Source organism: Saimiri boliviensis, chromosome 5, assembly GCF_048565385.1.
Source record: "Saimiri boliviensis isolate mSaiBol1 chromosome 5, mSaiBol1.pri, whole genome shotgun sequence".
Lineage (NCBI taxonomy): Eukaryota > Metazoa > Chordata > Mammalia > Primates > Cebidae > Saimiri > Saimiri boliviensis.
Window position 1 is genome coordinate 136,208,577 of NC_133453.1, and position 26,874 is coordinate 136,235,450.

The following is a 26,874-nucleotide window of genomic DNA, read 5'->3' on the forward strand; positions in this document are numbered from 1 at the left end:
CAGTGTGGTGGGAGGCAAAAGGTGCCAGCGGGCAGAGCCAGGCGGGAGTAGGAGTGTGCTGTGGGCAGGGCAGGGTGGCAGGAGGTGGGGCGACAAGGCAACAGGGAAATCCCCAGGGGATGGAGAATTGGGTGTCTCCTGCGCATGTCCACTGTGGCTTCCATGGAGAATCCTTCTGAAAGAGGAAGGAAGGCAGAGATGTTCACTTCCAGTCCCTCGGTGGCAGGGTGGGGGTGACCCTCTTTCCAACAGGTATGATGAAGCCAGTGTCCCTAGTTAGCATCAAAATAGAGAAGACAGTTTCTTCATTAAAAAAGCAAATCTTGCTGGCACTAGACACCCTTCACAGAGGGGTGGGCTCTGAGAACCTGCCTGCCTGGGTTCCCATCCCGGCCTCTAGGGTTCTTCTGTGAGCCTTCCTGGTAGTTAACTGGATTTGTCTCTACTGCAGTTCCCTATCTATAAAATGAATAGAATAATTGTTCCTGCATCCATAGGTGTTGTATGAGATTAAATGATTTAGTACAGATAAAGTGCCTGGAATATTGTAAATTCTCGGAGTTCACCAGTGTTAGTGTCCTTTGACCATTTAGGGAAAGCAGAGGAAAAGGGCTTTACGAGAGCGTCATGTTCTAGAGCTGAGCTGGTGAACGGGCAGTCAGGTGTGCTGTAATTGGCTATCAGGCGTGCATTTTTTAAAAACTCAATTTGAATGGTTGATCCCTGATCTTCATAGTCCATCCTGCACCACACTCCCTTGTCCTAAGCCTGTCCAGTGTGAAACATGCAACATGCCCTGCTCTTGGCTCCCTAAACATGACAGCAGAGGACACTGACGGTTGTGTTAAGCAGAGAGAAGTTACAGGAGGAACCATATGCAGGATTAGCCACAAACTGAGTCACACACGTGGGGAGAGCCTTACTTACAAAGCAGCTGTGTATTTCAGATGTTGAATTCAGCCTGGGAGCTTGTTGATGATCACTTTTTATGGCAGCAGGTTCTGGGGACGGGGGTGGGTAGGGTAGGGAGGGGAGGGGAAGTGAGGTGGGGAGGCAGGGGGCGGCACGGGGGCGCACCCTGCAAGCTGCATCCAGGTCCAACCTTCCTGTCAGCCTCTCAGACCTGCCTCTGCGCTGCTAGCATGGCCTCCTTCCTACGCCTCCACCTGACCTGTTCTGTTTAACTCCCCAGTGGTGGGTGCTCCAAGGCACGCAAGAGGAACAGCCTGCCTTCCCTGCCACACACCAGCCTGAAGAGCCGTGCTGGTGGTGGAGCGGGGAAAGAACTCCGGCTCCAGAGGTAAATGACCTCACTGAGGTATGACCTTGGTCGGGTCACTGAGCCCTGCAGTCCTCTTCCGGTCTGTAACCCCTGGGGTACCGTATTGCTTGCAGCAACACCTCATGTGGTGGTTGGGTTGTCGGAGAGAGGCAGTGTGCGTAGAGGTGCCTTATTAGTATTATTTTTAATGTTAGCTACTCTGCAAATGATGGACACTCAAAAAAATGAGCACTGCTGCATTGCTTCCTGAAGCGTGGCCACCTGTCCACAGCCGAGGCTAGAAAGCAGGAATGGGACGTCGATTGTGGTAAGGGTCCCAGACTGTACTGGGGAGAGGACAGATGGAAGCAAAGAAACACTATACACAGAGGATTTCAAAAAATTAGTACCAGAAAAAGACTGTAAAATACTTTTTTTTTTTTTTTTTGGAGAAAGACTCTCCCTTTATTGCCAGACTGGAGTGCAGTGAGACGATCCTGGGTCACCGCAACTTCTGTTTTCTGGTGTCAAGCAATTCTTCTTTCTCAGCCTCCCAAGTAGCTGGGACCACAGGCATGCACCACCAAGCCCGGCTAATTTTTTTGTATTTTTAGTAGAGACAGGGTTTCACCATCTTGGCCAGGATGGTCTCGATCTCTTGACCTCGTGATCCACCCGCCTCAGCCTCCCAAAGTGCTGGGATTACAGGTGTGAGCCACCATGCCCAGCCTGTAAAATATCTTAATAACTTTTGTACTTACCATGCTTTGAAATGACATTTCAGATATTTGGGATTAAATAAAATATTAAATATTATTAAAATTAATGTTGCCTCTTTCTAGTTTTAAATGTAGCTAGTTAATTTTTTTAATATGGTAGAAAATGTACAGTGTATTTCACTTTAGACCAGCTGTATTTCAACGCTCACTGGTTGCATGAGGCTGTCACTGGACAACACAGCTGTGGCCACATCCCAGTTGTATCTAGAACATGCCATTGGCCTTCAAGACTTTTGCTCCTTCTCCTTGGAGTGGCCTCAGCTCTAACTTTTTTATCTGGAGAATGCCTTTTCATCCTTCAGAGCAAGGTCAAGCTTCAAATTCTCTTGGAAGAGTTTTCTGACCCCTTAGTCAGGGGCCTCTTTTCTACAGCTCCTGACAATGGGCACATGCCCATTGGGGCATGTGGATAGTTTATGGAAACAGTGAGGGAGAATACTGGAAATTGGATGGTTCCAGAACATCTGTGTTGTAGGATTTTTCCTGTCCAATTGATTGGTCCTCAAATGAAAAGGTTGGAGGAAACTCTTTAAACATTTCACCATGCTGTAGACAGGTTCAGTGTGACCATAAAGGTTATGAATGGGAATCCAAAGAAACATTTGCAGAATCATATTTGCTTTCTACCCCAATTCTGTAGGATCACCTTTTCTGTGATTGGCTGTCAATTACAAGCAGTGATCTTTCTGTATGTTCATAGCTTAATAGACTTCAGGATCCAAGTGTGTCTTTGTTTTTGTTTTCATTTTTTGACAGAGTCCCACTCTGTTGCCCAGGCTGGAGTGCAGTGGTACAGTCTGAGCTTAGTGCAACTTCTGCCTCCCAGGTTCAAGCAATTCTCCTGCCTCAGCCTCCCAAGTAGCTGGGATTACAGGCACTGGCCACCTTGCCTGGCTAATTTTTGTATTTTTAGTAGAGACTGGGTTTCACCATGTTGGTCAGAGCTGTCTCGAACTCCTAACTTTATGATCTGCCCGACTCAGCCTCCCAGCGTGCTGGGATTGTGATTTTTTAATGGAGCTTATTTTTACTGCATCTGATAACATGATTTGGCAGACATTGGATCCAGAAACTGATGGAAAAAGCAAATCCCACATGAATTTGTTGTGCCCTTTATTGTTTGGTGGGAAGATGAAAATGAGATAGGGAGACAGAAGGAAATGGTATTTGTACATTTAAAGTGGCAGATTTACACATGTAAATGACTAGGGTTCGCTCTTGTCACCTTCACAGCAGCTGAGTTGGGTTTGAATTCCTATTCCGGTGGCTGCAAGGCTTTTGCCACATTGCCCAACCTTAATTTGCCTCTGGTTCCTTGTCTTTCACTAGGCATAGTGACCATCTGATAGTGAGATTGTAAATAGGTAGAGATGAGATAACACATCTAGTAGATAGAATCTATTAATCTCCAGTTAGTCAAGGTTTTCTCTTCTTTACTTTTTAGTTTTCATTTATAGTTTTGTTAAGTAATAGCTTTCTGTGCTCCTTTTTTAAATCTGGTTATCAATCAAGGACTGATAGTGTTAAATTCACCCATATGATGTTGTCCTCCTCAGTTTCTTTGTTCTAATTTTTAGATGCTATTTGTTTTATAAAATATTCATCCTTTACAGTGTATCTTAAATATACCTGGCCTTGTTTGCTCCTGTTACCATTTTTTAAAAAAATTTAAAAAGTCTAATTTATTGAGGTATTACTTACATGCAATAAAATTTGCCCCTGTAAGCATAGGACTTGATGAGTTTTCATAAACATATGTGGTTGTTTAAACACCAAAATGGGAAGTTGTCCAAGTGGTATAAAGGGATGGGTATGCAAGGTGAATTAATTCCAGAGATCCGCTGTATAACACACTGTCCATGACTCACAAGACTGTAGTGCGTGCTTGAAAACGTGCAAGACGGTAGATTTCATGTTACCTGTTTTTACCACAATAAAACAAACAAAAGCAAAAGGACACAAGACACTTCTGCATATAATGAATATGCGTTACCTTGATTGTGGTGATGGTTGCATAGGGATATGTGTGTGTGCAAACTCATCCAACTGTGTATGTTAAATATTTGAAGTTTTTATACATCACTTCTACCTCAGTAAAGCTGTTAGAAAAAGATCTAGAACAGGTTATAGATACATACGTGTGTGTGTGTGTGTGTGTGTGTGTGTGTGTGTATTTTGATGGGGTCTCACTCTGTCACCCAGAGTGGAGTGCAGTGGTACAATCTTAGCTCACAGCAACCTCTGCCTCCTGTGCTCAAGCAATTCTCCTTCCTCAGCCTCCCAGGTAGGTAGGACTACAGGCATGCACCACCAACACTTGGCTAATTTTTGTGATTTTTGTAGGGATAGGATTTTGCCATGTTGACCAGACCGGTCTCGAACTCCTGAGTTCAAAGCAGTCTGCCTGCCTTTGCCTCCCAAAGTGCTGGGATTACAGGTGTGAGCCACCGCGCCTGGCCAGGTATTCTGCATTTTTAAAATTTAGATGCTGTCATGCCTCTCTGCCCCTCCTTGTGTACTGGGACCTGCTTATTCTTGAGTTCTTGATTTTAGCTGTCTATTAGATAGCTGGCATATGTCTTTGAAAAGTTTTCTCAGTAAAGTCTTATGAGTGATATAGTTCCTTGGTTCTAAAGTAGCGGCAAGGGGTTTTTGTTTCTTCATACCTTAATAGTAGGTTGCCCTGGTAAAAGTGCTTCCTTGCCACGGTCATTCCCTCCTGATTATTCAGCTCTGGACTCCTAGGGAATGGGGCAGTAAGCTCAGATCAGCCTGCCCTCTGTTCCTTGGTGCGCAGGTCACTTGGTTTCCTTGCCTACCCGCTCCTGTGAACAGCTGCTTTAACCCTGAGTGTATCTAGGTGTAAATTCCCCTACATTCCTTTTCCTAGGAAATTGAGTATTTACTTGCATTGGATTTCCCGTCCTGGAGGAGGTGTGCAAAATGAAGCTCTCATCCCCCTTTCAACTGTCTTCCCAGTTTCTTCAGCTCGTCAGACTCTGCTACTGCAAGCCATGTCAGCCAAGAACCTTCCTTCTCCCCTCTGCAGCCCTGTCTGTCTTTTCTGGTCTTCCTCTCTCTGCTACCCTGCCCTCTGGCTCCTGACTCCACTGCAGCATGACTGTGCTTCGCTGTGCCACGAGACTCCTGCACCCTAAATCCCATGGGCCCCTGGTGGTTCTGTGGCTTTACCAGTTGGCAACAGCAGATGGGGTTGTTGAAATTCTCTCCTCCTCTGGCATTTCCGACAGTTTCTTCTTCTTCTTTTTTTTTTTTTTTGTCTCCAGCATCTCCCAAGCCATTTCGTCTGAGTCTTCCTCCAGGCCTCCCCTTCCTTGGACCATCCCTCAGCTCTCCCTGCAATACCCCTCCCCTCTGGTTTCATCTTTAGTCACCCCCCTTCTCATTCTCCACTCTCCTCTGGGTGATCTCTTGAGTTTCCTTAGCTCTGGCCATCATCTCCATTCACTTCCCTGCTGTGGCCCCCACAGGCTTAGATAAGGTTTCTCTAATGAGGGTATTAGTAGTACCCACTCACAGGAGTATTTTTGTTGTGATGATTAAGTGAGGAACTACACATAAAGTGTTTAAAATAGAGACCAGCATGTAGTAAGTGCTCACGTGCCCATGATAAGTTATTAGTATTATTATTAATGTGTTTCTGCTTTATTAAACTTTAATTGTTGGAGGCCTAAATCGTATCTTACTGCTTTTTTATCACTCTCTCCTACCACCCCATCACAGTGTGTCTTAAGTATAACAGAATCTCAGAAATGCTTGTTTAAAATTAATTAATGGGTATGTTCTCAAAAGTATTGAAAACAGGCATTTAAGCAGAAACCATACAAGAATGTTCATAGCAGCACTCTTCCTAAGAGCTAAGACAAGGAAAAAAACTCAAATGTCTATCAACAGACAATGGATAAACTAAATGGCATATCCATCCACTGATGTATCATTCAGTCATAAAAAGGAATGAAGTACAGATGCATGCTGTGACATGAGTGAACCTAGAGAACGTTAAATGAAAGAAAGCAGTCACAAAAGCGCACGTTGTGTGATGCCATATATAAGTCATGTCCAGAATAGGCAAAGCCATAGAGACAGAAAGCAGACTGGTCGTTTCCTGGGAGGGAGTGGGAGAGAGAGGGGGGAGTGGCTGCTTCCTGGACATGGTCGTTCTTACTTAGAGTGATGACACTGATCTGGAACCAGAGAGTGGTGATAGTTGCGAAACATTCTGAATGTCCCAAAGTCACTGATGGTAAATTTTTGTTACATGTGTTTTACTATAATTTTTTAAATGAATGAATGATTGGATTGATGGATGGATACATGGAACACGCAAAGACGTCCTGCCTGAGGTTTTATCAGTGCAGTGGGACCAGCAATCAGTTCCTCACTGCCACCCTGGGGGGTGACACACACTGGTCCCACCTGCGTTACGATGACCCAAGTGCTTCAGCCTCATATTGCTGACCCTCCTTTCCTGGCTCAAGGAGAGAAGCAAAGGAGCTGTCTGAGGATGTTGTGATGTTGTCCATGTTGTTGGTTACACATTTGGAGGTGATCTCTCCTGACAGCTGCAGAGAAAGCCAGTTCTGTAAGTTTGGGGTTATTAGGGAGGAAGGGGAAAATGGTGAGAATGTGCCCTAGGAAAATGGGGTCCTCACACATGGAAAACAAAGTATCGTATGTTCTCACAAGTGGAAGCTAAACTGTGAGGATGCAGAGGCATAACAGTGATATAATGAACTTTGGCAACTGGGGTGTGGGGACACTGGGAGGTGGATGAGGGACAGAATACTACACTTTGGGTAGAGTATACGCTGGTTGGGTGATGAGTGCACCAAAATCTCAGACGTCATTACTAAAGATCTTACCAAAAAACACCAAAACTGTCCAAAACGATTGAAATAAAAGTTTTTTATAAAAGATAATAGCGTCCTAAGATATCTTGATAAAGAAAAATCGGAGAAGGTCTATTGCAAGAAAACCTTATTGGAAATACTTTTTAATGGTTGAGATTAAAAACATAACCCCTAAACGATCCTCCCCAGGAAACTGTACAGTTTTTGAGGATAAAGACCTTGGCCATCTGGCTAATGTTGTCTCCCTGAACCTTGCATGGATCCAGGCACTGAGTGGGTGCTCACTCAGCACTGAGTATTGATTCAGATCCTGAGTACCTAAATCAGTGATTATTGAATCAGATATGGAGCCAGATAATTCTCCAAACAAAATGAATACCACCCTTTGCTTCTTGTTCGTTTTCTCCCATCACCCATTTCTGAGCAGTTTTTCAGATTTCACAGGTTGACTTACCACTAGGAAACACTGTTATTGGTCAAAGACAAAACTTCAGTTTACAGAGGGATTTTCTCCCCTGTAAATGATAGACCGTCCTGCGGTACCCTGCCTTCTGACTGCTGTTTATGAAGATGGATTGTTTCTGATTCAGATATTTTCAATCCTTTAAGTCTCTCTTTCTCATTGAACTAAGCTCTTTTATTCTTCGGTGAAAATGGCACTGTGTGTAAGTGTCTGGCATCCACACAAGGAAAAAGCTTTCTGTGAACATGTGGCCTTTTAGAATGAAGGCAGTGATCCTTAGAGTTCTTAATTACCCAAGCCACCAACTCATCTAAGCCTTGGTCCACACTCCAAAGAGGAGGGAAGAATTTGGATGTCAGTTTAAGCCTTAGCATCTGTTCTGTATTCAGGGCTCAGAGTGCAAATGTGTTCCTTTTTTTCCCCCTCAGTGAAATATATTCTTCTTGCTTTTCCCTCTGTAAAACATGCATGTGCCTTGGAATTTTCCCATTGGAGTTTATTTAATAATTACCCAGGTTTAGTTTTTTTTTATTATATATTAATGATTTTACTAAGTTGATAGATTAAACTTAGAAATTACTAATGATTCAAATATGAAAACTGTTAGGAACAGAAGTCTCACAAAGGTTCAAACTTTCCATGTATCCATGCCATCTAGTTCAAGGGTCAACAATCTATGGCCCATAGGCCAAATCCCATTGACTGTCTGGCCCTTTACAGAAAAAGTTTGGTAACCTCTGGTCTAGTTCAACACTTAGCATAGGCTGTTGCTCGTACTCTGTCTTTCGCCCGGTGTTCTGACATTGACTACTAAAATCGGTTTGCTATTGTCAGTTCCCTCACTTATACTAATGATCATTTATGACTTTAGACCTGCTCGTTAACTACTCTGAGATACAGGTGCCTCATCTGCAAAAAGAGGGCGTACAATAGTTTTCATCAGTAAGTATTTCATCAAGTGAGTTGACACACACAGGTTGAGTACCTCTTGCCCCAAAAAGCTTGGGACCAGAAGTATTTCTAATTTTTTTTTAATATCCGCATGTACATAATGAGATATTTGGGGGCTGGGACCCAAATCTCAACATGGAATTCATTTGTTTCATATACACCTTATGCACATAGCTCGAAGGTAATTTGCCACAATATTCTAACTAATTTTGTTCATGAAACAAAGTGCCGCGTGCAGCTCAGCACATGAGGTCAAGTGTGGAATTCTCCACTTGGCAGTACGCAAAAAGTTTCAGATTTTGGAGCATTTTGGATTTCAGACTGGGGATGCTCAACCTGTAGAAATCACCTAGCATAATGTTTGGCGGTTAGCAGGCCCATCCTTCTTTCTGCCTCTTTGCTAACGAGTATGAGCATTTATCCCTTGAAAAAAAATGAAATGGCACTACATTGTAGAAGTGAATTTGTTATCACTCATCCTGGGTTTAAATCACTTTTCTGTCACTTACTAGCTGTGTGACCTTGAGCAAGAGGCTTAATCTCACTAAACCTCCTCTAAAACCAGGGATAATAATGGTATCTATGTCCTAAGTACAACTGTGACTCTTTAGTACACAATGCCCGTCGAGTGTTTAGCATAATGCCTTGCACCTAGTATATACTAATTAAATGGTAGCATCTATTACTGTCATCATCAGTGTTACCATTAGTTTCTTAGGGTGTACAAACTATTGGTGAGGATCATGGCATTCATCACCTTTACCCACCTTTCCCAACACCAACTCTCCTAGTCAGCCAAACCTTTTCCCACTGAGCTCCGCTTAAGCAAGCAAAGAAAATGTGTTTTCCTGGAGAAAATGAATCTAGAGCTTCACCTTCTGCATTTGGTGCTTTAGAAATATTCCAAAAGGAAAAGCAACAGAGAGGCTGGATTTGCACATTTCTTTCAGACCTGCTGCCTGATTGCCTTCCCACTTGCTGGCTGTGCTGCTGGCAGGTGCTCCTGGCCTTGGCTGTACCTGTGTGGCTCCAGTGGCAGCACTCACATTGCTCAGGGGTTGCTGTGGGGAGAGGCCACACTGCTCAGCTGGAGCTGCCCAAGGGATCTCCAGCCATTGGTTTGCTTGTCTATTCATTGGCTTTAAAATTCGTTTTACTGGGTGCAGAGATAACACAGGATATTAATACCTAGCCTTTCCATGAAGGGGCTCACCCTCTTGGACTCCAGTTTTGAAGATATATTGGAGAGTCAAGAGTTTGGGGGCTGGGAAATCTGAGTTTAAAAATAGTCCAGGCAAAGATGGTGAATGAATTGATAGGGTGATAGAGGGGAGCGTGGGTCCTCGACTGGCCGGGGATGAGGCTTTGGTTGGCATGAAGTTTCTAAGCTTGTTCCTATTCTGAGTGGGTCCTTTCTAAACGTAACTCCTTGACTGTAAACCTCCAGGGATCGTTCCATAAGGAGTGTAGCCCTGGCCGGCTTTTCAGGTTTCTCCCTCACACTCTGCAGCTATTGTTGGGCACACAGCAGGCTGGTTGTGCTAGGAAGTGAGTGTGTCTCCTGGTGCCCTGGTGCCCCTTGAACAAACACAGTCCCATGAGCAGCTGTGTTTCTGCTTCTGTACGTGCTGGGCAAAGGCGCCCGCTTACTTCTTCCAGGCCCAGGAAAGACTCCAGTGCACCGTGATGCTAAAGATGGAGGTGTCTCCCCTGGCTTGGGTCCAGGTGACCCTAATTCATGTGCAGGAACTGACATGACCCTTTTATGGAGCAGCAGATTCCCCTGGGGTGGGATTGCTGGCAGCTGTGCTCTTGTCAAACCCTGGCTCCGGAGAGCCGACAATAGTCCTGGAACCAGTCTGGGTTCAGGAAGTGGCGTGAGCACATTGCCTTCCCCTTAGGGAGAGGGAGCCACATTCCTCAGAGTGACAGGCGGCCAGGAGGGTAAAGAGCAGGGCAGTGGCCGGCTGGGGTAGGATGATTCAGATGCCCGGCCTTCCGGCTGCCAGGGCCCCTCCCCCACCAGCCACACCCTCCTTCCTCTGCCAGCCAGGAACTCCCATTTCTCCCTGCTCCTTCGTGCCATGGCTCACCTCTGACTACCACACTTCTTGCTCAGAAGGCTCCATGGGACATCATCGCTGGGCAAAGGAAAGTGTAAACTCATGCTGTGAGGCCCCTGGAGTCTGGGGGATCTCATCTTACCTCCCTTGAGACTCCGCTTCCTGCCCTTTATGCTCCAGCCACTCCAGACTCCAGCTTGACGGTCCCCCAAAATGCCCACGCTTTCCCGCCTAATGGCTCCTCCCACCTGGCCGAGTGCTTCCTACCTGTGCATGTTCCATAGGTCCTTCAAGGACCGGCTCAGGTTGTATATGGTGATCATAACATTTATCATCTAAACAAGGATTTTGTCTGAACAAATTTCACAAACTAGTCCTCCTTTTGGGCCATGAGGTCATGCAGTCACCCGATCCAAAAACCCTTCGCAAAGAGGGCTATGTCCCTCCCTTATCTGGCTCCTTCCATTTTTTTCTTGTTGAAAAAGTTGTCACAGATCTCCTGCCACAGAGGGTGGACATCAGGGTAGGCGCTTAGTTTCTGCTCCAGGTTCTAGGCTCCCCTGAGAACAGACGCAGTGCTCAGTGAGTCTTGTCCCCTCCCCAGCGGCCTGTACAACCCCTTAGCTAGAGTAGATGTCCACACATCCTCAAAGCAGCTGCTTGCTGGTGAGCGTGCTTACATGCCTTCCTCTGTCCCCAGCACCACTGATTACAGTTATGCCCATCAGTGCAGGAGATGGGGTATGCACGGCTGCAAAGTCCTTGGCACACAAGGCGAGGCCCCTGCTTCAGCCAGCATGACAGACTCTGGGCCTCAGGCAGCTGTCCACAGAGCTCTTGCCAACACTGTAGCTCTTGCTAATATTTGATGATTGTCAGGGAGGGACCACCTGTGGGTCATGCCGGCCACACATTCCTTTAGGCAAGAAACCCAGAGTGTGGCTTCTTGTTTTACATCAAGTCAAGTCACTTTGTAATCAGGACAGGACCCTGGTTTTAAGATGGCTTAGCCCATACTGGAGTGCCTCATTAACTAACAGGTGCATAGTATGGCCTTGGCTATGAGGAGGGCTTGCAGGAGAAATAGTTGTAGTTTATTTTAAAAATTGTGCATTTTCTGTAAGAGCTTACTGAAGATTCCTTTAAGGGCTCCTAAGATTGATCTCCCATAAAGCAGTGACTTTCAACTTCTATTTCTTCCTTAGCTGGAGAATCCTTGGTTCCAACAACATCTTGGGTAGACATTCCGAACTGGGAAACAACCAAGCTTTTCTGGGGAGAGGCAGTGTAGGGGCTTGAAGTTCTGTGCCCTTGCCGTGGACTCCTGCTTCTGAGAAAACCACTTGAAAATCACTGCTCTGGAGTTGAGTAAGGAAGATGCATATCCTGGAATCACAAGTGATTTGAGTTGCTGACAGGTTTTTGAGGGAAGCTCATGCTAAGACGGGTGGGAACGGTGGGTATTGTCCACTAGCCCTACAGGAGGTGTTGAATGGATGCTGGTGGGTGAGGAGCTGCCAGGGCTTGTTTGAGGTCACTCAGCCCCATTATAAGCCTCCCAAGCGCAGGCCGGTGCATTACACCTGGCAAGGGGAACAGGACCCTCTCCAAGGATGCCTTCCCTGCATCAGCCTCACCCCAAACTCCCAAGAATCAAGGGAGTCTGTCCCTTCACAGAACGGAAGCTCCTGCTTGGGACTATGGGAGCAGTAGTAGCAAGAAGGCTGACCTCATCCAAAGTGGATGATCTTCTCCAGGTATCCCTTGGTCTTATTTCCATTACACTGGAGATAGGAGTAGTCAGAAGTAGCAGTCAGGTTTTAACAAGCTATGTTTTACAAGACACACTTGACCTTTGCCGTAGTGATCAATAACTGAGCAGGTATCCTGTGCCAGGCATGGCCCTATATGCTGTGCACACACACATTATCTCATTTTTACAGCATTCCCGCTTAATAAAGGCATGGACATAGGGAGGGGAACATCACACACTGGGGCCTGTGGGGAGGGGTGGGGGGAGGTAGGGGAGGGATAGCAGGGGGTGGGGGCATTGGGGAGTGATAACATTAGGAGAAATACATACCTAATATAGATGATGGGGGGATGGATGCAGCAAACCACCATGGCTCGTGTATACCTATGTAACCTGCGTGGTCTGCACATGTATCCCAGAACTTAAAGTATAAAAAAGGAAATGTTATTCAAAAAGGAAAAAAAAAATCCAAAGCCATAAAAAAAGGAAGAATTTTAATAACAAGGCTTAGTGTATTTCTTGCACCTTAAAGTATGACCCTGAGAGTTACAGGAGTGGGAGAATGCTTATTTCTGGAGAAGTTCTTTCTGGCTTCCCCAGGAGGAGAGCCAGGTCTGCGCCCTTTATCCACCTCTCTTGTTTGGCCTGACAGGTGCGTGGCCCCACCTGAACCAGCCGTGGAAGGTTTGGCTTCAGTTCCAACTTCATCTTTAATTGACTCTCCCACACAGATTGAGAGCTGAAACCCAGCAGAAAGAAGCATGAGGCTGAATGTCTCCTGAGAGCTCAGCTCACTTTTAAAAATAAATGACCTGTATCCTCCTTGAGGTAGTATAAGCACATTTGTTTGGTTGTGGTGTGGGCAGGCCACAGGGACTACCACTTTGTGAAAATCAAGGTTTAAAATGTGTGACGAAAAGCAGTAAAATCACATTGATCGACATAAAAGTGAGATCGACGTAGCAGAAACAGGATGGAGGAAAGTCGGAATTCACAAATGTGTACAGATCTCTGGTTTCCTAAGTCCACTTGGAAGATACTCAATCCGTGTCACATTCCTGGACCATAACATCGCTGTACTGTTGATCTAGAAGCTGTGTGTGGTACAGATGAATCCGTCTGTGGTAATGAGGCTAATCAATCAAGGAGGAAATTGAAGGCAGGGTGCTTGTGAGAGGGCATGTAGGTTCTGGTCACAAGGCTTCTAGGTCAGCGCTGTACCGCTGACCCTCCCCAACCAAACAAGGGTTCTATTTATCCAGACCAGGGTGCCACCAGGTCAGATTTACAGTCAGTTAGTTATTCCCACTGAGGAGAGGGGCTTGTGCTTTCCTGTTTCATTGCTTATCTGGCCAAGCCATGAGTTTCAGCATCTACCTTTTTGTTTTTTGTTGGCCTTCTCCAAGACACAGACGTGGGAACTCAGTGCTGTGACATAAATCCTCTTTCCAGACTGCTACTCAAGGTTTTAAGAGAGTTAAAGTTAAATTTAACCTCCCGCCTCAGCTGCTTTCACCAAAAAAATTAAAATTTAAAACAGATTTCCCGATCATTCCATCAACTTTCTCGTCGGAGATTTACAAATAATTCTAAAAGTTAAGAATTTCTGCAAAGTCTGGATACCTTTGAGCCTTTTTTTCTGAGAGATAAGATGGTGTATTTCTGCACATATATTCAGATAAGAGGTTCCAAAAGTTTTTGCTTAAACCTCACCGGTAAAGGTTATGATAAGTACCAATAATACTTTATCAATTTTATACTTGTATTCTTTGATAACATAGAAGGCATGTTATAAAACAAGCAAACATGTACATAAAAAGAGAAGATAAAGATGAAATAAACAGTGTTGTAAAATGTCTCACTAGCCCTGACGGCTTTATACTATCAGCTGGTATTTCAAGACATAGAGATACTTAGAGTCACTTAGAGTGACATTTATTGTTAATTATTTTGAGTATAAGTCCATATTTCCAGTTATTTTCCTCATAACTTCACATTTCTTTGCTAAATTGTCATTGTTTTTTAACTTTATGGCAGGGCTGACAAAAGCTTGTACTAGGGGAATGAGAGACCCTGCCATTTTTGGTACTGTGTTTGTATTATTATGTTCAACTCAAGCTTATTTGTTTTTGCAGTAATCTTTCTTTAAGTGAAATTTTTTCTTAAGCATATAAGACCAAGAGAGAAGCACGTAAGTGCTTCATATCAGATCATAAATGTACAACATGAATTTTCACGAAATGTACGCACTCATATGACCACTACCCAGATTAAGAAACAGAACATTCCCAAAGCCCCCATGGTGGCTCTCCAAGTCACTCCCACCCTTTCTTCCCCAAAGTAACCTCTCTTTTGATGTGTGTTATCTTCTGTTACTTTTGCCTGTGTTTGACTTTATGTAAATGAAATGATGGCATCTGCCTTCTGTGGTGTCTGGCTGCTTTTGCAGTACATTCTGTTGGTTGGATTCATGCATGTTGTCACATGGGGTTGTAGTTTATTCTAAGTGCAGCACTCCATTGTGCGATGGCCACATTACGTTATTTCTTCTCCCATCAAGAGCATTTGTGTTGTGTCCAGTTTGGGGCTATCATGAGTAGGGTCTCTTTGAGCATTACCATCCCTGGTTTTTGGTGGACATACGCCCACATTTATGTGGGATGTGCACCTAGGAGTGGAATTGCTGAGTCATAAGGTAGTTCAGTATTACCTTTGGTAATACTGCCCAAAGGTACCAATGTGCATTTCCTAATGAGCAGGGGTTGAGGGGCAGTTCCGCACTCACCAACACTTGGTATTAGTGTCTGTCTTTTTAACTTGAGCTGATCTGGTGGATACCATCAGCCTGGTCCTTAGGTCAGCCAAGGGAGTCCCTCAGGCCCTGTGTCACAGAGGGCCCTGCACATGTGCTCCTCAGGAGTGTGCTATGTCTGGAGGGTGGTTGCTTGCAAAGGGCCACAGGACCACTTCCAGGACCTGCTTATTCTGCAGAAGGTAGCCTGAGGGGTTGGTCAAGAGATGCCTCTCAGCATCTCTTGGGATGGCAGGAGGAGTGAGTGCATGGGGCTGGTTCCTTTGGGCTTCCTAGTCATCATGCACCTGGGGGAGGCCCTTGAGCAGGATGGAGCCCTGGGTTGGGTGGAAAAGGGTGTCATGACCATGTCTGGCTCTCCCCCTTGTAACAGGTTTCCATGGCCAAGGAGGCTGGGAATTCTACATTTGGACCTGGGCCTCTGAGGTTCCATTCCACTGAGTAGTGTGATAAGGTGAAACCAGTGGAGGTGGGCGCTGGTAGCACCTGGTGAGCAGAGGCTGGCTGGCATGGCTTTTTGAGAGATGAGAGAGTACCTGCTGGCCATTGTGCTCGCCTCTGTCCAGGTAGGGGTGTGATGGTGGTGATGGCGGGCAGGCAGCTGGGCCTGGGTCGGGTGTGAAGAGCCTCCCTGGCTTCCTGGGAAAGAGGACAAGAAGATTGAGTGTTCACCCCACGGGCTTCCAGGGAGATTAGATTAGGGATATGGGGAAGTGGCGGTGGGTGCCTGTTGGCAGCAGGATCCTTTCCTTCCATCCTTCCCTGCCTCCTAGAGTGCACTGTCCCAGAGAAAGGTCATGTGAGTGACAGGTGTCATTTTAATTCTCTAGTAGCCATGTTTTTGGATAAGAAGTATGCAGAAAGAGGTAAAATTAATTTTAATTATATGTTTACCTAATAGAGCCAAAATATAACTTCAATCAGTGATCAGTATAAACATGACTAGTGAGATGTTTGCATATTTGAGCTAAGTTTTGAAATTAGGTGTGCGTTGACCCTTCCAGCACCCCTCAGTTCAGACCAGCCACATCGGTTAACCTGCTGGACAGGGCAACCCCAGACGGGATTATGGCCTTTGGTGGAAAATGAAATCAATTTGGGGTTTGTACTCTTCATAGCTATTTGAGTGAACTGTTGCTTTTACATAATTTTGATTTTGTTAAGAAGAATCATTTGTAAAATGTAAAGATACGTTCTTAAAAATAGGAAGATAAAACATATTTTAAGTTTGTTCGGTTGAATTTAAACCTTTAACATCGAGGCATATGGGGAGAAGGATGTCTCCATTTGTACCTTTGCCCTTAAATTCCGGCAGCGGTCAGGGGTCAAGAGCGAGGCAGGTTGGTGGTGGCCATGGTCAGGTGCTGTCCATCTCAGTATATCCAGGCAGGGACAGAGGCAAGGACCATTTCTTACTCATCTTTGGGGCTTCAGAGCCTCAAAGATTCTTTGCGACCTGACTGGTAGTTGCTTATTTTCACTTACAGATTTGGGGTTTTCTAGGGACTGATGGGAAGGAGATGTAGGTTTTAAAAGTAGAGTAGTTGAGAAGCATGGCATCATTAATCAGAAAATAAGTGAAGAAAGCCCAGTTCTTTGAGTTGTGCCACACAAAGGGGGCGCATAGGTCTGCCTTGTTCCCTTCATATTCCTAGAGCCTAGTGTACAGTAGGTGCTAATGAATTAACTTGTTTATTGAACACGTGTTTACTGAGCACCTATCATGGGTCAGGTGCCATGTGATGTATTACGGTCTGGGGATACAACTGCGAACAAGACAAAGTTCTTGCTCTCTTGGAATTCAAATATTATTGACGGGAAGCCTGTTTTGATAATAACAAGAAAAGGTCAGATGCAGTGGCTCATGCCCATAACTCCAGCACTTTGGGAGGCCAAAGCGGGTGATCATCTGAGGTCAGGAGTTTGAGACCAGCCTGGCCAACGTTGCGAAACCCCATCTCTACTAGAAACTACAAAAATTAGCAGGGTAGGGTGGTAGACGCCTGTAATCCCTGCTACTTGGGAAGCCGAGACAGGGAGAATTGCTTGAATCCAGGAGGCAGAGGTTGCAGTGAGCTGAGATGGCCCCAGTGCACTCCAGCCTGGGTGACAGAAAGAGACTTTGTCTCAAAAAAAAAAAAAAGTAATCATAAATTAATTGTGCATACCCATCAAATGACAATCTGACATATGATGGATTCTCAAAGAGCTCAGAAGAAAAATAGTAGTTTTCCGGAGTCTTAAAAGATATAATTAGTCAGCAGGCACCAGGGATATTTAAATACCTAAAGGAGGGGTCCTCCTGGCCACTTGCTGGTAAAGGATTAAGGGAATCCATTCAAGAACACTTGTCTCAAATTTATTTTGACTTATAAGCTCATGTCTATACTATTCTTTGTGACTTGACAGGTAATTGTGTTTTAGCTTTCACAGATGTTGAGTTTTCCAAGGGCTGAAGGAGATAAACATTTAAAAAATGTCATAGGGTCAGCTATGGTGATGTAGGCCTGTAATTCCAGCACTTGGAAAGGCCAAGGCAGGTGGATCACTTGAGCTCAGGAGTTTAAAACCAGCCTAGGCAGCATTGTGAAACCTTGTCTTTACAAAAAACAAAAAAATTAGCTGGGTGTGGTGGCATGTGCCTGTAGTCCCAGCTACTCAGGAGGCTGAAGTCAGAGGATCACCTGAGCTGGGGGAGTTGGAGGCTGCAGTGTGAACCATGATTGCACCATTGCACACCAGCCTGCGTGTCAGAGTGAGGCCTTGTCTCTAAATAAATAAATAAGGCATAGCTGAGAAGTGCAGCATCATTCATGAAAGAACAAGTGAGCATGATTAATAAATTAACATTTAAAAATAAAATGAAAGAAATTAAAAATTTAGTGAGTTCAAGGAAAAGTTGATTACGCGGATGGTTCAGCATGAGACACAGAATAAAATGGAGACTTGTAGATCAGTTAGTAAAATAATATCCTTTGGGTCCTTTTCAGTGGGTTTTGCACTTGAGGGAAGTAATCACCCTGAGGGCTTTGCTGGTCACTGTGCTCATAGTTTGTCCTTGCATAGCTCTGAGGTGGAGCCTGAGAATTTGCAGTCCTAACAAGTTCCCAGGTGATGCTGATGCTGATGTTGCTGCTCCGGGAACCAGGCTTTGAACAATCACAGGCCTATTTCATTTCGTTACTCTTACATGCACACTACAACTTTATGCTTCAGTTCCATACAGTTAATGCAAGGACAGATCATAAATCCTACTCAGGCAGAGAGAGGCAGGATATAGCCCAATCATGGCTGCAAAAAGAATTAGGGGAAAAACACATCAACCATCTGTACAGTTCTCATCTCGCTCTTATACTTACTTCAGTGTCTGTGTCTAGCCAGTCTCCTGCGTCTCCTTGTGAGGATATCAAAATTAAGCTCTCTGTAACCTGACTTCTGTGGACTTGGTTCCTCTCCTGACTCTGTCCCTTCCCTGCGGAAGCTACAGGAAGCTTCACTCACAGATATGCCCACTGCTGTTCATGCCATTGTGCCCTTGCGTAAACGTCCTCTGTTAACTCACTGCACATGTGTATTCTTCCTCAAGACCCCTCAGCTGCCACCTCCTGTTTAGTATCTTCCTGTCTTCTCTATCTTCCCTGTTCTGTCTTCTTTGTGTACCTTGTACGGACTCCTCCTGCTGTAGACCGTAACATACTGCATTACCATTTGTAACATACATAGTCCCCTTCCTATTATGTGAGCAACTCTGGGGCATCAGCCTCACCTTCTGCAGTTTCGTGATCCCTGTTCCTAGCCCACATGAGAGCAGATATTTATGGAATGTATGTCCACAGTATATATGTATGGACTGCACGTTGGAATGATTTAGTGGAAACAGTCTAGATTTCTCAGTCCATAAAAATGAATAGGATGCAATGACAACCAATAACAAGCATGCAGAGAGCTCGAATAACTGATATTTGGAAGAGAGTTGCAGAGTCATGGTACAAATAAGAGCATAATGAGAAGGCCTGAGATTTCCATTACCTCATTGCTCTGTATCACAGTGAAGTCCACATGTGGCTCTACTTACATTAATCATCTCACGGTAGAACCAAAGTATTATTTATCTAGTAATGAAAAGCAATTTGCTGAAACCAACGCAGGGACATGAATAGATATCACAAAATAGTTATCCATAAGCATCTGTCGTCTTCATTATATTTTGGTCACAGTGATAGATTATCAAATGAATTAGAGGAACGGAATTAGTTTGAATCCTCAGCTCTAACATAATTACTCGGGAAAATATTTGCCGAGTAAAAAGATTATGAGAATGAAAACTTCTATTTACCTAAAAAAGAGTAGCTGCGGAATCCTAATCATCTAGAATGTTTCAAATTCCACTGTCCGCGGGCCCATGAGCTCAGTCGCTATGTGTATTTTCAAATGCATTGCTTACCACTTCTATCCTACACGTGAATTTTTTAAATGATGTGGCGAGGGAGGAAGAGATGGCACTTTAAGATGAAGGAAATGGGCAGTATTTTTTTTTTTTTTTGAGGTGATCACTGGAGAGTGGGACTATTTACGGTGTGGGTCATGGAAAGGCAGCACTTGTTCTGAAGAAATGTCAGTGCTAGAGTTTTGTGAGATTGCTTTAATAGATTTTTTTCTTCTTTTGTATCCAACTTTACCAGGATTAAAGCGATGTTGTTACAGCAGGAGGAGCAGCGAGCAGCTGGGCTGCTGTGGGGTCTATGAAAGGACGGTGTCATTTAGTGCCTGCTGTTGGCTGCTTCTCCGGGAATCCTGGTTTCCTATATCTGTCTATCGGTGCACCTCCCTCTCGACTCTGACCATCTTTCTCAGACTCCTGAACTGGTTTCATCTTTCTTCTTCCTGCCTCTGGGTGTCCCTAAGGTACTGTTCTTAACCTCCAGCTCCTTCCTATATATACTCAGTTAGGTATTACCAAATGCTCCTGGGACATTTTAATTTAGATGTTCAGCCTCAAAAAGAAAAAAAAAAAATTCCTGCACTGAGCACATGGCACATCTACTTAAAACCCACCTCCCTTTCCAGATACTTTGTCTAATTTGTACATGCCACGATCAGACCCTCCCTGATGCCTTTGCTCTTGCCTAGAATGGCCTCTACCATCCCCCATTCTAGAATACAGCTCTTCAACTCTAATGCCTACAGAAAGGAGGAGAGGAATTTTCAGGTGTGACGCTGGCTGGAAATGGGGTACAAAATGGCTGCTGACCTTGGCCTCAGTGTCGGGGAGCAGTAGAGCCCGTGGGGACAGGGAAGGGCTGGAGAGCTAGAGCAGCAGCAGCAGGCCTTCCCATCTCGGCGCATAGGCCCAATGTTACCAGATTTCTTTATTTTAAATGAGAGTGCAGAGTATGTTTGTTTTTAATTGCCTGATTTTGGCCAGGTGCCATGGCTCAAACCTGTAATCCCAACTCTTGGGTAGGCTAAGGTGGGAGGATCATTTGAGTCCAGAAGTTTGAGACCAGCCTGGGTACCATGGTAAGATTCAGTCTCTACAAAAAAAAAAAAAAAAAAAAAAATGAGCCAGGCAGGGTGGTATGCACTTATGGTCCTAGCTACTTAGGAGGCTGAGGTGGGAGGATCACTTGAGCCCAGATGTGCCGTGAGCCACGATGTCACCACTGCACTGTAGTGTGGGCAACAGAACGAAACCATATCTCAAAACAAAAATTCCCCCAATTTTATATGAACACTTGTTTGAGATTAAAATCACCTTCTAGGCTAACATTGTGTAGATCATACAGACTGTGCCTTTAGTCCTGTGTGGGCCTCAGCTGCCAGTGAGCAATCTCTGCTTTAGGGCATCGAGCTCAGTGCCATTCAGTAGACGTATGCGAGATGTTTGAGAGATCTAACATTTTCCAGTAGCCGTGTTCCAAAAGTTAAAAGGAACAGGTGAGATTTACTTTAATATTTTTAATTTAACTGAATGTTTCCTAAGTATCATTTCAACATGAAACCAACAGGAAAAATCACTAATGAGAGAGTTCACATTCTGTTTTTGTGTCTTCCTGTTTTACACTAAAGGCGAATCTCAACATAGACCAGCCCCGTGTAACTAGAGGCTGCTGCACTGCACAGCCCAGCTCTGGATGAGGAATGAGAATTAATTACATGCACATATAATGAAGTGGGATTTTATTCATTATGCTTGTGTAAAGCTCAATAAGTTGAATTGGGGGTAATCCAGAGTAGAAGATAGTAAATCTGAGAATGATGAGTCCAATATGACAAAAAGAAATATATAGAAAGAGATTGCTGGGATGGTACCAGAGTGATAATTCTTGGGCTTTTATAAGCCCATTGTGCATGGCTTCCAAGAATCTTTTAAGGGACTTTTCTCTCTGGAGTTCTACCCTGTGACACAGGAGTTCCCAGTTTAAGTTCTAACTCACACTTGAAGGTTGGTTTCCATTTTGGATTTATGATGCTGTTGCCCTTCTAAAAGGCAAATGCCAAGGTGTTTTCTCTATAAGCATTTAAAATAAAATGAGCATCAAAGAAGCCACTGTGAAACGGGGAAGAGTGTTCTGAATTCATTGATGACTTTGTCAATGAATTGTGGAGTTGGGAGGATCATTTGAACCCAGGAGTTAGCAATGTAGTGCATGTGCTAAATCTTGGTGGAGCCCAGAAGTTTGAGACCAGCCTGTGTATACAAGAGTACAGTGGTAACATCGTGGCTCGCTGCAGGTCTCCTGGGCTCAAGTGATCCTGCTGCCTCAGCCTCCTGAGTCGTGAGGACCGTAGGTGCACATCACACTTCCTGGCTCATTTTTAAATTTTTTTGTAGACATGCAATCTGACTATGGGCTTCACCAAGATTTAGCAGATGCACTACACTGCTAACAATAAGCATTTCCACCCAATGTTTACCTGCTGCTTCTTTCACTGCACATTCATACTGGGAAGCAGGGTCCTAGAGTTATTGTCAGCTCTGACCTCATGAAGGTTATGACCCGCAGGGACTCCTTTTCTTGACCCTGACTGCGTGGTTTTTGTGTTTCCTTGTGACTGCATTCTTGATAGACTCAAGGATCTGTTGAGGGTTAGAAGGGGAAGCCAGTGATCTTCTAAACCATGTTAGCATCTCCCTAGAGTAAGATGTCAATCATCTGGCATGCAGTAATATGTACATGGATCATTGTCCTCTCACTAGGCCGCTCTAGGCACAGTAACAGTCAAGATGTGGCCATTGATGCCCCCTTGCCACAAGAAGGGACCAGGGAAAGGATGCCAGCTTCCCAGGACTATCAGTCATCCCTGTTTAACCCCTGTCTAATGTTCTCAGTGACACCTTTAGCATTTTGGAAGATACACACCATCAGTGCTATCCAGGAGCCAAGGGTCCCAACTCTGCTGAGTTAAGGCAGTGGCACAATTACCATCCTGGGTTGAACTGTCAACATTATTGGAAAGGTCATCCTAGGGCTACTGCTGTGGCATTTCACCATATCTGAACTCTCTGGCATGGATCTGTTGTGAGAAAGCTGTCAAGCATGATGATTTTGAGAAACAAGAGTCTAAGGAACCTTGACAGGAATCCAGGCCCCTTATAGAGCCGGTCATTTCCTAAGTCATTCGGTACTGCCTTCCTGGCCTATGGCTGGTCTCACTGGCTTCAGTAAGCAGCCTCCGCTTGGTTCCAGCCAGTCTTACCTCCTAAGTACAGCATTGATTGGGAGAAGAGGAAGCAGAAAGTCTGCCTTTGTGCAAGAAGGAACTTGCCCACAGTTGTCTTGGGACGCATATTAGTCTCTGTATGAATTGCTTTAGTACAAACATTTCCACCAGCACGTAAAATTTCAATTGTCTTTGTTTTGAGCCTTCTGAATTCAGAGGAAGTATTTCATATTGATATATTTAGATGAAAGAGAAAGTTACAGAGCACTTTTGGTTTGAGGTTACCACTCCAAACACTTCAAATGAAGATGAAATTTGAGAACTAATTCATAGAGATAATGACTTAGAGTAGAAATTGAGAGCAAATACTTCCTTCCTTGGAAATGGTTCAGAAAGTGGATAGTAAAACAAAGAAGAGCAAAATGGAACTTGGCTGGGGTGACATGGGCGTTTCCTGTTTTCATCCACACATCCGTTCTTCAGATAAAGGTTTATTGATTTTATCATGATATGCCAGGCACTTAGAATGCAAGCATAGTTAAGATCCAGTTGTGTGGTTTTTTTTTAATTTAGTGGACTTGGTCCATGGTAGCCAGCCTGCAAGACTATCTCCCAATAATCCTCAATTCCTTGTGTACACAGCTCTGTTCAGTCCCCTCCCAGAATGAATAAGGCCGACCTGTATAACCAATAAGATAACATGGAAGTAGTGATTTGTAACTCCAGAGCTAGGTCAGAGATGTTGCTGTTTCTACCCTGCTCTCTTGGATCACTTGCTCTGGAGGGAAGCCAGTTGCCATGTTGTGAGGACACCCAGGCAAGCGGTGGAGAGGACCACAGGGAGAGCTGAGGCTTCCTGTCAGTGGCCAGTCCCAACTTCCCAGCCGTGAGAACAAGCCCCTTGGAAGCAGATCATCCAGCCCCAGGCAAGCCTCCACATGACTGGCGCTAGCTGATATCTTGGTTGCAACTTCATCAGAGACCACAAGCTAGAACCACTTAAATTTCTGACCTATACAATTTGTGTGATGTGATAAGTGTTCATTGTATTAAGCCTCTGTGTTTTAAGATAATCTGTTATGTAGCAATACGTGACTAATGCATAGTCTTTGCGTGTGCCAGGCTTTGTTTCAAGGCCTTTGCAAATATTAACCCACGAATCCTCCTAACAACTCCTCAAAGTTGGTACGGTTGTTATTCTTATTTTATACATGTGGAAATGGAGGCCCAGAGATTGTTTTCACCTTTTTACAATTTTTATGGATATATAGAGATGTTCAAATTACTAGCCCAAAGTCGGTTTGTAAAATGTTGAGTTGGGATTTGATTTGAGCAGTCTACCCCTTAGTAGAATCTGCTTTTTTTTTTTTTTTTTTTTTTGAGACGGAGTTTCACTCTTGTTACCCAGGCTCGAGTGCAGTGGCACGATCTCGGCTCACCGCAACCTCCGCCTCCTGAGTTCAGGCAATTCTCCTGCCTCAGCCTCCTGAGTAACTGGGATTATAGGCACGCACCACCATGCCCAGCTAATTTTTTGTATTTTTAGTAGAGACGGGATTTCACCATGTTTACCAGGATGTTCTCGATCTCTTGACCTCGTGATCCACCCGCCTCGGCCTCCCGAAGTGCTGGGATTACAGGCTTGAGTCACCGTGCCTGGCCTAGAATCTGCTTTAAAAAAAAAAAAAATGAACGAAGCAGTCTGGCCAGAGTCCGTGCTCTCAGCAGCTAGATTGTGTTGTCCTTAAGGAGGAGCATGTTTTAGAAAATAGTTATTAAATCAGGTGATTGATGAAGTGCAGAGTTAGGCTGAGATAAGAGTGAACTGTGTTCAGAATCCAGTTCTGCTACCATTCAGGTGGAAGGTCTTGGTAAAATCACTTATTGGAGCTTCTGTACAATCATCTGTAAAACCATTACTTCCCACTTGGAAAGATTTTGAGGATTAAATGACATAATGCATGAAAGCTCTTTAGCTTGAGTGTCAGTACACCTGAGTTCCCTTCCCTTGTTCTGCACAACCTGATCATCACCACTAATGGGGAACTCTGTCCCCTGTAGGCCCCTGCAAACATGGGCCTTGCCTGGATGATGCTGTTCTCTGAGCCTCAGAGAGCTGTGCCCAGCATCCCAACGCAGGTGGTCACAGCTATCAGAAGGAAACTCCTGTTTGGGACCCTGCCCTCAATCCCACATAGGAAAAATCCACTTCCTGAGCATCTCTTAGCCTTCACTGTTAGGCTGTAGACCAGGTGTCCCCAAACTATGGCGCTCGGGCCACATGCGGCCTCCTGAGGCCGTTAATCCAGCCCCCCACCGCACTTCAGGAAGGGGCACCTCTTTCATTGGTGGTCAGTGAGAGGAGCACAGTATGTGGCAGCCCTCCAACGGTCTGAGGGACAGTGAACTGGCCCCCTGTGTAAAAAGTTTGGGGACGCCTGTTACAGACTAACAGCAATTAATGATTTTCTGTGTTTAATTCCATTATGCACAGCACTCCACAGAATGGGTGGCTTTGAATGCCAACCACAATTTACAAAGTGGAGCAGCTCTGCTGGCTCTGTGAGATATTGTGGAGCCAGACGTGTTGCTGTTGCGGGTGGGTGGTGATTTACAGGACAGCACCATTAAGCAGAGGCAGGCACAGAGACGTGGGTTCAAATCCCACTGCCAGTGCTATCTGATATGAGACTTTGGACAAGTTATTTAACCTTCTTGAGGCTTAGTGTCCTTGCATGTAAAATTCAAAAATGCTGACCTCATTGATGCCTTGTGAGGAGCCCATGGAGTCATGTGGGTACCATGCGTCAGTATCATCTCACTTTCCCTTCACGATGATTATATTGGATAGCTAGTGTCAAAGGCAGCTAATGGTTAGGAGTTCAGACTCACACAAGAATAAATTTTATTTTGCTGTGGAAATTTAGTGATAACTTTAGACTAAGACAATTTCAAGACGTTACGGCAGACAGTCAGAGAGTAGTTATATGCTTGTGGGGTCTGCAGAAGTCCCTAGTGGAGAGAGCAGACACAGCCCTGGATGCTCAGTCCTATGTTGGCTGTGAAACCAGAGCTTTAGCCATGATTACTCCACTGTACTGTAGCTGGGCAGCAGAGCAAGACCCTGTCTCTGAAACAAACAAACAAACAAACAAATAGTAAGATCACTTTGGAAAGTGAGTGACATTTTCTTCTACAAGTCAGCAAATCTACAAATCCAAATATAGTTAAGAAAAGCATAGATGCAGGAGGAAGCATATAAGAGTGTTCACTGGGGCATTGTTTGTGAGAGGTAAAACCTGAGACCAGTCTAAATGTCCATCAGGAAGATACTAGATTTTTTTTTATTGCATTTTAGGTTTTGGGGTACATGTGAAGAACATGCAAGATTGTTGCGTAGGTACACACATGGCAGTGTGATTTGCTGCCTTCCTTCCCCTCAGCTATATCTGTCATTTCTCCCCATACTATCTCTCCCCACCTCCCCACCCCCTGTCCCTCCCCACAACGGACCCCAGTGTGTAGTACTCCCCTCCCCGTGTCCATGTGTTATTGTTCAACACCCACCTATGAGTGAGAACATGCGGTGTTTGATTTTCTGTTCTTGTGTCAGTTTGCTGAGAATGATGGTTTCCAGGTTCATCCATGTCCCTGCAAAGGACGCGAACTCATCGTCAAAACGATAGTAGATTTAAGAAGTATTTGATGTGTTTAAGATAGGACACTATATAGCAATTAAATGATTGGATTAGATAAATTTGGATAACAATGTTGATAAATCTCAGCTAAATAATGTTCCTTTTGTGTAGCATTTTTTAAAACCACAAAATGGCACTTTAGTTTTGAACATATATGTGATTTTATAATTGTGGGCATGTGTGTGTGTGTGTGTGTGTGTGTGTACACACACAAATTATATATTTTATATATAAACATTCATATATACACAAGCACACCCCACAGTTATGAAATCATGCCTGTGCAAGAGATGGTTGCCCAAGATGAATACATTAAATACTGTTGAATGCAGGGCAAAACAAGGAACCAAAATAATAAGAGACCTAAAGGCAATGTCACAGAATTTGTTCAAGTTGAAGGTTGATTATGCTAATTTAATTATATTCTATATTTGTGTATTTAAAAGCCTTCATTGAAGCAACAGCCATCAGCACTTTTGAGATGTACCCAGAGATGTTGGAGATCTGTCTCTGAGTGGAGAACTTTCTCTTTAGGTCTGTCCCTGTGTACAGGAAGGT

General features: G+C 44.5%; 1 protein-coding gene across 5 annotated transcripts in view; it reads left to right on the top strand.

The window, feature by feature from the left end:
- SLCO3A1 (solute carrier organic anion transporter family member 3A1) overlaps window positions 1–26,874 on the top strand; it is a 547,211-nt gene that overhangs the window by 345,513 nt on the left and 174,824 nt on the right. The gene's annotated exons all lie outside the window — the stretch shown is intronic.